We start from the raw sequence: 8,149 nt of genomic DNA, 5'->3' as shown, positions 1-8,149 counted from the left end.
TACCAACTGAAATAGTCGGGCTGCTGTGCCGATGTAATTTCACACAGCCTCTGTGTGTTCTTTGTGAGGAAGTAGTGTGTGGTTATCCCAGGAAGCTCCTTTGTTTCATTTTATCTGCTGCTGACTCGACACAGGCACCTTTCTCTTTCCCCATCTCTCGCTCTACCCCAGTCTTATGTCCCCATCAGTCTCTCTGGAGCTCACTCTGGTACATACATGCATCTGTCCTCTCAACCTGTCTCTGGGCACATACTTAAATGTCCAGTAGAGAAGATTGTGAACTCTCCCTGTTTCGCAAGGTGGCAGTCAGTCTCCAGAGCCGTGTTTCGGAGGCTGCCGGAATGGCAGAATAGTGTAAGGCGCAACATTCAAGAGCAGTATCTTCTCCAGTCCTGTGATCAAATACCGCTGCCGACATAAAGTAGTTTTCATACCTACTCTAATCATAACACCAGCGGGATGAGACCTTAAACTCCTCTTTTTGAAAGGATGGGGGGGGACAGGACGGACCATAGCGGACTCCGAGCTCGCTGTAAGCACGGGCGGCTCAGGCTAGGAAAGGGCGCAGGAAAGGCTCGGCCTAGGACTGCTCCCAGCGGTGCCTCCCAGGGCGGGAAGTGCTGCGTTGTGTGGAGTCCTGTGGGAATCGTGAGGCAAACTGCAGGATGTGTGTGTGTGTGTGTACTTTTAAGCCTCAGCGAAATATCTGAAAAAGGTGAGAGTTTATGTTAAACCCAAAAATGGAGAAGCCTTTAAAAAGCATCACGCCCAACGTGGGGCTCGAACCCACGACCTTGAGATTAAGAGTCTCATGCTCTACCAACTGAGCTAGCCGGGCTGCTGTGCCTATGTCATTTCACACACCCTCTGTGTGTTCTTTGTGAGGAAGTAGTGTGTGGTTATCCCAGGAGGCCTCTTTGTTTCATTTTCTCTGCTGCTGACTCGACACAGGCACCTTTCTCTTTCTCCATCTCTCGCTCTACCCCAGTCTTATCTCCCCATCAGTCTCTCTGGAGCTCACTCTGGTACATACATGCATCTTTCCTCTCTACCTGTCTCTGGGCACATGCTTAAATGTCCAGTAGAGAACAGTGTGAACTCTCCCTGTTTCGCGAGGTGGCAGTCAGCCTCCAGAGCCGTGTTCCAGAGGCTGCCGGAATGGCCGAGCGGTGTAAGGTGCCCCATTCAAGAGCAGTATCTCCTCCAATCCCGTGATCAAATCCTGCTGCTGACATAAAGTAGTTTTCATACCTACTTTAATCATAAACACCAGCGGGGATGAGACATTAAACTCCTCTTTTTGAAAGGATGGGGGGGGACAGGACGTACCGGAGCTGACTCCGACCTCGCTGTAAGCACGGGCGGCTCAGGCTAGGAAAGGGCGCAGGAAAGGCTCGGCCTAGGACCGCTCCCAGCGGCGCCTCCCAGGGCGGGAAGTGCTGCGTTGTGTGGAGTCCTGTGGGAATCGTGAGGCAAACTGCAGGATGTGTGTGTGTGTAGTTTTAAGCCTCAGCGAAATATCTGAAAAAGGTGAGAGTTAATTTTCAACCCGAAAATGGAGAAGCCTTTAAAAAGCATCACGCCCAACGTGTGGCTGTAAACCACGACCCTGAGATTAAGAGTCTCATGCTCTACCAACTGTGCTAGCCGAGCTGCTGTTCCTATGTCATTTCACACACCCTCTGTGTGTTCTTTGTGAGGAAGTAGTGTGTGGTTATCCCAGGAGGCCCCTTTGTTTCATTTTCTCTGCTGCTGACTCGACACAGGCACCTTTCTCTTTCTCCATCTCTCGCTCTACCCCAGTCTTATGTCCCCATCAGTCTCTCTGGAGCTCACTGTGGTACATACATGCATCTGTCCTCTCAACTTGTCTCTGGACACATACTTAAATGTCCAGTAGAGAACAGTGTGAACTCTCCCTGTGTCGCGAGGTGGCTGTCAGCCTCCAGAGCGGTGCTCCGCAGGCTGCCGGAATGGCCGAACGGTGTAAGGCACCACATTCAAGAGAAGTACCTTCCCCAGTCCTGTGATCAAATCCCACTGCTGACATAAAGTAGTTTTCATACCTACTTTAATCATAACACCAGCGGGGATGAGACTTTAAACTCCTCTTTTTGAAAGGATGGGGGTGGACAGGACGGACCAGAGCGGACTCCGAGCTCGCTGTAAGCACGGGCGGCTCAGGCTAGGAAAGGGCACAGGAAAGGCTTGGCCTAGGACCGCTCCCAGCGGCGCCTCCCAGGGCGGGAAGTGTTGCGTTGTGTGGAGTCCAGTGGGAATCGTGAGGCAAACTGCAGGATGTGTGTGTGTGTGTGTAGTTTTAAGCCTCAGCAAAATATCTGAAAAAGGTGAGAGTTAATGTTAAACCCGAAAATGGAGAAGCCTTTAAAAAGCATCTCATCCCACGTGGGGCTCAAACCCACAACCCTGAGATTAAGAGTCTCATGCTCGACCGACTGAGCTAGCCGGGCTGCTGTGCCTATGTCATTTCATACACCCTCTGTGTGTTCTTTGTGAGGAAGTAATGTGTGGTTATCCCAGGAGGCCCCTTTGTTTCATTTTCTCTGCTGCTGACTCGACACAGGCACCTTTCTCTTTCTCCATCTCTCGCTCTACCCCAGTCTTATGTCCCCATCAGTCTCTCTGGAGCTCACTGTGGTACATTCATGCATCTGTCCTCTCAACCTGTCTCTGGGCACATACTTAAATTTCCAGTAGAGAACAGTGTGAACTCTCCCTGTTTAGCGAGGTGGCAGTCAGCCTCCAGAGCCATGTTTTGGAGCCTGGCGGAATGGCCGAGCGGTGTAAGGCGCCACATTCAAGAGCAGTATCTTCCCCAGTCCTGTGAACAAATCCCGCTGCCGACATAAAGTAGTTTTCATACCTACTTTAATCATAACACCAGCGGGGATGAGACCTTAAACTTCTCTTTTTGAAAGGATGGGGGGGGACAGGACGGACCGGAGCGGACTCCGAGCTCGCTGTAAGCACGGGCGGCTCAGGCTAGGAAAGGGCGCAGGAAAGGCTCGGACTAGGACCGCTCCCAGCGGCGCCTCACAGGGCGGGAAGTGCTGCGTTGTGTGGAGTCCTGTGGGAATCGTGAGGCAAACTGCAGGATGTGTTTGTGTGTGTAGTTTTAAGCCTCAGCGAAATATCTGAAAAAGGTGAGAGTTAATGTTAAACCCGAAAATGGAGAAGCCTTTAAAAAGCATCACGCCCAACGTGGGGCTCGAACCCACAACCCTGAGATTAAGAGTCTCATTTTCAACTGACTGTGCTAGCCGGGCTGCTGTGCCTATGTCATTTCACACACCCTCTGTGTGTTCTTTGTGAGGAAGTAGTGTGTGGTTATCCCAGGAGGTCCCTTTGTTTCATTTTCTCTGCTGCTGACTCGACACAGGCACCTTTCTCTTTCTCCATCTCTCGCTCTTTGTGAGGAAGTACTGTGTGGTTATCCCAGGAGGCCCCTTTGTTTTATTTTCTCTGCTGCTGACTCGACACAGGCACCTTTCTCTTTCTCCATCTCTCGCTCTACCCCAGTCTTATGTCCCCATCAGTCTCTCTGGAGCTCACTCTGGTACATACATGCATCTGTCCTCTCAACCTGTCTCTGGGCACATACTTAAATGTCCAGTAGAGAACAGTGTGAACTCTCCCTGTTTCGCGAGGTGGCAATCAGCCTCCAGAGCCATGTTCTGGAGGCTGCCGGAATGGCCGAGCAGTGTAAGGCACCACATTCAAGAGTACTATCTTCCCCCGTCCCGTGATCAAATCCCGCTGCCGACATAAAGTAGTTTTCATACCTACTTTAATCATAACTCCAGCGGGGATGCAACCTTAAACTCCTCTTTTTGAAAGGATGGGGGGGAACAGGACGGACCGGAGCGGACTCCGAGCTTGCTGTAAGCACGGGCGGCTGAGGCTAGGAAAGGGCGCAGGAAAGGCTCGGCCTAGGACCGCTCCCAGCGGTGCCTCCCAGGGCGGGAAGTGCTGCATTGTGTGGAGTCCTGTGGGAATCGTCAGGCAAACTGCAGGATGTGTGTGTGTGTAGTTTTAAGCCTCAGCGAAATATCTGAAAAAGGTGAGAGTTAATGTTAAACCCGAAAATGGAGAAGCCTTTAAAAAGCATCACGCCCAACGTGTGGCTCAAACCCACGACACTGAGATTAAGAGTCTTATGCTCTACCGACTGAGCTACCCGGGCTGCTGTGCCTATGTCATTTCGCACACCCTCTGTGTGTTCTTTGTGAGGAAGTAGTGTGTGGTTATCCCAGGAGGCCCCTTTGTTTCATTTTCTCTGCTGCTGACTCGACACAGGCACATGCATCTGTCCTCTCAACCTCTCTCTGGGCACATACTTAAATGTCCAGTAGAGAACAGTGTGAACGCTCCTTGTTTCGCGAGGTGGCAGTCAGCCTCCAGAGGTGTGTTCCTGAGGCTGCCGGAATGGCCAAGAGGTGTAAGGCGCCACATTCAAGAGCAGTATCTTCCACAGTCCTGTGATCAAATACCGCTGCCGACATAAAGTAGTTTTCATACCTACTTTAATCTGATGTAGGAAGAATAGGAATACATCACATACAAACAAACATAAATTCCCAAAACCCAATACAAGCATTTTAGGCTAGATAGTTGTAAACCAATGTAAGTAGTGAAAGGCTTAATACATGACATGTTTAAAAAAGACAGACTGTGGGTTCAATAGAAAAGACAGGTCATATTTAGGACAAACAAACACTTATTAGTTAGGAAACATATATACATGCTGCATTGTTAAGTTAGCTGTGCTGAAACACACAAGAGGCCCCAGCCACATTAGAATGATTTTTTTCTTTAAAGCTGCACCAACTGTTGCTTTCATAATGTTCACTCAGCATGAACAGGGTGGAACAGAAGGGTGTATCCTTCCTTAGCACAGGGGTCCTAAAAACCACAAGTCATTCATATCGTGTTAAGGGGAATTGTGTAAAGGGTCAGATAAGTAGTTGCAAGGCAGGGCTACCATGAGCAGCACGCAACATATAATCTCTTGTTGTGCAGAAAGATAGATATGGTGAATGACGTCAGTGTAACTTACCCACCCATGAGGCCAACAAGTGCATGTGCTTCTTTCCAAAGGCACCTCATTATCTTATCTGTACTGCTTGTAGTTGCTTACGTCAATGGTGAACTCTTCACCACAGTTTTTTGTAGTTTTTACAGTATAAATGCTACTGGTGTTTGAACCAGAACTTTGAACTTCAGTCATGGCCTCTATGTTGAGACTGCCTGTTGTTCCCAGCTGAAAATCGATTAAACCTATATTATTGTGTCAAATTGATCTGTCTCATTTTGTTAACAGATTTCCCTCTAACATATTGGCCAGCTAAGCCAGGAGCACTACTTTGATCTCACCAACTGCTGGACTGGGGGCCCAGCCTGTCTCCACGAGGTGATTTGCGCACTTTTTAAAGAGGTAAGGGAGATGCCAACATTTATGTAAAAATCTCTGATTTCGTGGGGACAGATGGGTCTCAGTGGAAGGTAGTGAAGTGGACAAAGTACGAGGTCTGTTCCTTTTATTTTATAAAGACAGTTACAATTTTGACACTGTAATGTATGTAATTTTTGTGTTTGCATGCAAGATTGTGTATGAATTGAGATAATATTAAGGGATCCCGGTGGTAAATCCGGAAGATACAGGGAGCTTGACTAAGTAAGTCAAAAGTGGTCAGGAGTAGTGTTGGGCTTGGGGGCTGAGCAATCAGTGTATGTTTTAAAGAACACTCATGTCAACCTAACCCAGATATTGAATCTGGAAGTCACCATTTTTTTGTTGTTGTTGAAAATAGTGAAAAGTTGTCCCCTCTATGAATCCAGAGGGAAGTGACCAGTAGTATTTTGTTTGCCCTAGTATGAAATTAAGAATTACTGTGTATGTATATTAAAATTTATGGTGTATGTATATGCATGTATAGACAGAAATGTGGCCACATAATAATGTCAATATATAAGTTTGTTATTTAGTGTATAATTTAGGAATAAGTATCTGACCTCCTATTCTTATGAAGGTTAAGTCATAACAGTATACTCAAAAGTGAAGTACTGTCCCAAAAAAGTCAACTAATTAATTCCACATCCCTGAATTAATTATTCATTTTTATAACATTCAGGCTGTCGCCCTCTGCAACAGAACTGACCTTAGTAGATCAGCAATATCAATAACATAGAATCATTTTTTAAGTCAGAAGTTTAGGAATGTCTAAGTATTTATAGTATATCACCCCTAGGCCTTAAAAACAATCTACATTGACATAAAAGAAATGCCTGTTAGACAATTATAAAAACAATATTAAAGAACTAATACAAGGACATTATCTTCCAAGTTAAACGTAGTGTAGTAGCCTCATGAACCCCATGACAAATATTGACACTACTAACTATTATTCCCATTATGAAACTATAGAGCCTCAATATTGGAGACTAGATGAAATATCAAATAGTATAGACTGGGACATACACACATATATTGAAGATATACAAATAGAAGGAGAATTATCAGCTACTATACATACAAATATATTTAACTACCTTTCAGATAAATGTGAACAGGATTTTCGCATAATTAGAATAAAAGAGTTTATTTTGAAATCTGCAAAACCTGTTGCAGTTGTCTTTCCAAGAGTAAAGTTTTAAATTTGTTTTCATGTGTGACACTGGTGCCACCTTGTGGCAGGAAAGTGAATATATTGAAGTTACTGCAATTTTTCAGTGGAACCATGGGCAACAGTCACATGAATTCCCTGCAATAATAACAGACTCATATTTAGTATTAGACCTCCTACTGTATGCATTTATTAGGGACCTCCCAGTATGGAATTTAGGATATGAATAATTTATAAAAATGCATATATCACAATAACATTATTGTTTGTTGTGTCAGGCAAACAAACCACTTAGGCCACACATTAATGCACCTACCCAATATATATGTAAATGAACAAAGTTGTTAAAGAGATTAGGGATATATGTATGTATATATATATATGTATATCTAATGTTCACCTTCATAGCCTAATAATAGTTTATGTGAAGTCTGGAAATACCCTAGGAAGTAAATAGAAGTCCATTTAGAGTGAAAAACATATGGTACAAAAGATTAAGTTCACTAAACAGACATGGGGTCTCCTTTAGAATACATGGTTAAAGTGTTCTCCGGAGACAGGGACAGGATAGGAAAATACTGTAAGGAATGGCACAAAACAACATTAAAACTTGCACATGCATGGCCCAAAGAGGGCACACTTGATAATACAATAATAGAACACATGGGCACCTTCCTACAGAGTAAATACAAGGGAAATAAACTAGAGAAAAGGAAGATCACACTAGACCAATGGAGGGTCTTTTGTGAAACAAATATGAATGAGTCAAATACAAAGCCTCAAACCCTCCCTTCGGCTCCTCCACCCCCCTATCAAGATGTGCCATTAAGGTTAGGCAGTGCAAAGGTACAGGGCATGTATACATTGCAACCTGGTGCCCCACACTCATTACCTATCTCTTCACATCCCCCTGCTGTGGGATATACAGACCCAGAGTATAGCCCACCATTAGAATCTTTTTCTAAACATAGAGAATATGTTCACCCATCTCCATGTCCTCAAATGGCCAGTACACCACAGGAAATGTCAGGTGGGGACAGTACTAAATACATAGGGACAGTAGATGCTACATTTACACTTCATTTAGAGGACGAGATGTCCCCCACTAGAAAGAATGAAGGTATACCTAATGAGGGATCAAGAGGGGTACAGAGAATGGAGGGGGCTAGAAAAAAGGAAGGTGTTTTGAAAAAACTGAGCGCCAATATTAAAAATGAGACAAGAAGGTTAGCTTTCACACCAGAAAGTCCTCCCACAGGGTGCTGGAGGTTCATGCACTCAGGAGCAGAAGAGAATAGTGTAGGCAAGTGGTTCACAGAGCAGGAAGATGGATGGGTAGACAAAAGAGCGGCTTGGGAAAAGGGGGAAGGGCCCCTGAGGCAGTCAAGAGCCCACACTAGCCCACAAATAATTGAACAAGAAGGACTAGATGACACAGTCTCCACACATAGCAGCTTAGATGAAGAAGATATGGGTTTAGAAAAATCCTACAAAGGATCAGAGGG

At 45.5% G+C, this 8,149-nt stretch overlaps 1 non-coding gene across 1 annotated transcript; it reads right to left on the bottom strand.

The window, feature by feature from the left end:
* Nucleotides 1-765: 765 nt before the first annotated feature.
* On the bottom strand, nucleotides 766-838 carry TRNAK-CUU (transfer RNA lysine (anticodon CUU)). The gene has a single exon. It is a non-coding gene; the product is annotated as a tRNA-Lys (tRNA).
* Nucleotides 839-8,149: the final 7,311 nt, after the last annotated feature.

This window comes from Pleurodeles waltl, chromosome 6 (assembly GCF_031143425.1).
Source record: "Pleurodeles waltl isolate 20211129_DDA chromosome 6, aPleWal1.hap1.20221129, whole genome shotgun sequence".
NCBI lineage: Eukaryota > Metazoa > Chordata > Amphibia > Caudata > Salamandridae > Pleurodeles > Pleurodeles waltl.
This window is presented reverse-complemented; position numbering and strand designations above follow the sequence as displayed.